Below are 2639 nucleotides of genomic sequence, written 5' to 3'. Positions count from 1 at the left end.
TCCGTTTGGTAAAATCATATATAGATAAGTAAATGTAACCTATCGCTGAGAAATAGAGCATGTTGCTGATTTACTCATTTTATGTCGCCCGTTATTATTGTTCTCCATAGTACAAATATAAGCGTCAAATCAACGATCAAACTAAACCAAACTGGATGTAACAATTTAAAAACTTTATTTTACATACTTAGCTTATTTATTTCCTATTTCATAGAGATTAAATTCATATTTTTAACAAAATTCGATAAAAATTGATGGAATGTATGGTACTGTAAATTATGTGATTAAAATTAATTATTAATTTTGATTTAAATTATAATCAGATTTTTTAGTGGTTAACATGACTTAATACTATTTACCCCTGTCTACGTCAAATCGCTAGATTTTCAACATGTTCATATTTTTGCTTTTTCTCTTTTTCGAGATTGTATTTTTGCTTTTCTCTGCCTCCAGCAGCTTCTAATTGCTTAAAATATGGAAGAAGGGGAAAAAAGATGTTTGTCGGTACCTTGTGATCTATAATAATTCCATAAATAATTAACTTTTAGTGATATACAAAAACAAAACGTGTGGGGTCTCTTTTAGCCTTTAGGTCATTTATATTCGTTGAACACAGAAGCACAAATTATTGCAAAAAAATTAAGATAAAAATAACAATATCAATAATAATAATAGAACAAGCCTTTTAATTTTATAGTGCTTACCACTTAGGGGTTAATGGACACAAGTTTTAATAAATTTTGACAAAAGTTGATGAAATGTGTAACTAAAAGATTAATAAAAGTTGTATGTCTCATATTATATACTTTAAAAATTAATTTATGCATCATAATATGACATCCTAGTGTTCGTGCAAAACTCGCAAGCGTATAGGATTATTGACAAATAGTACACGACGAGTAATGTGTATCGTCCTACGGTAAATAAACTTTAATAAAGCATACTAGTCTTTAATTAGATTTAAAGTGATCAAACAAAAGTGATTTGTGATTTTTTAATTATTTTAACTTAATCTACTAAAACCTGTACAATTTGAGTTTCATATATGTATGGAATGAGTGTATTGGATTACGAATCTACGTATTATTATTTATTTCAATTTTCAATTATGTAATTAGTTTCATTCTTGCATTATTGACGATCGATAATTTTATTATAATTAATTTTCTTTTCTAAAATTAATTAAATCTATTCTAGTAACAACCCGAATCTATTTCTGATCCGAATTCAAATGAATAGAACGCATTCAATTGCACATGTGATAAATATTATCCCTAAAATTTATTGCATATATGTTAATCAAACAATGTTCTAAACATATTATGAGCCTCTCAGCACTACAATAAACAACTATATATATTCAGTTGGTGATCAAACAATCAAATAATAAAATTTACATGCAAAATTAATCAAAAATTCCAAGAATTCAATTAAATCACATGTCTCAAATTAAAAATAAATAATAAATGATTTCATCTTCATCCAATACATTAGAAGAGCGTAATATAATTTTGGAATTAAACACGTAAAAGTCGAAAAACATCATCAAAAATTGACAAAATGTGATTAATTCCTTAATTTCGTATTTCCGCCGGTTGTTCGTGTTTTTCTCCAGCAACAGCCCACTGTTTTCTTTGTCTGCGTGTGTTTTTGTCCAACAGCCAGCGTTTTTTAATGGTAGTGTATATATAACTTCTCTTCAATTTGCTTCTCTGTATAGGAAATCAATCCAACAGCTGCAATGTTTGACCTCAATTGTTCCTTCTCTGCCTCCGCCCCACACTTATTTTATTTCCCCAGAAAATAATGGCTGCCGTTTTTCCTCTGTGCAAAATATACATAGCAAACAGCCCTTTTTCCTCTTATTTCACAGCCGCAAACCCTCAAATTATGATGCTTAATTATCTTTGGTTCATCCCCCAGCCGCCGTTTTCTATGGTTGTGTGTGTGTGTGTATATATATATATATTTTTTTTTTTTTTTTCTACCCTTTTTCCATATTGGCGTGCATACTATATATATATTTAAATTCGCAGCAGGCAACAACTTTAATATTTTCAACAAAACTCCAACTACTTTTGACTTCCCTTCCAAATATAAGTTCAAACTTGAGATCCATTTAATGTACACTTCTCTTCAAGCTTTCAATTCTTTTAAAATAGTGTAATTTAATCCTTAATGTCACCCGTGTGCAATCAATGTCCTTCTCAAATTCAAACTTGTGGAATTTGATCCCAAATCATAGACTTTATTCAATTTTTTTCCTTCTTTCTTCTTTCTGTCCAATTGCTTCAAACGAATTCATAATTAAAGAGAAAGAAAATTAACCCAAGTTAAAGTAGAAATTAATAATTTTGACGATATAAAAATTTAATAATATGGTCTAAATAAGTGTACAAATTACACTTATCACCTAGTATGTGAAACTCATAACCACGTTGTAGCGACAAATTAAGATGCAATGTTATCTTCAGTGGAGATTGATGTTTTACAATTTGTAATGAGTTGCTTTAATTCAAGATTGACTGGATATTTAATCCAATTATAAAATACTATTAATTCGTGTTTTATGCCCAAGGATTTCACCAAGAATACTAAAAATTTTTGTATTCACCATTTATTATTTACAGCAAAGATTT

The sequence above is a fragment of the Olea europaea genome, chromosome 20 (genome assembly GCF_002742605.1).
Source record: "Olea europaea var. sylvestris chromosome 20, O_europaea_v1, whole genome shotgun sequence".
In the NCBI taxonomy this organism is placed as follows: domain Eukaryota; kingdom Viridiplantae; phylum Streptophyta; class Magnoliopsida; order Lamiales; family Oleaceae; genus Olea; species Olea europaea.
The sequence above is the reverse complement of the archived record's forward strand: the minus strand, read 5'-3'. Positions refer to the sequence as shown.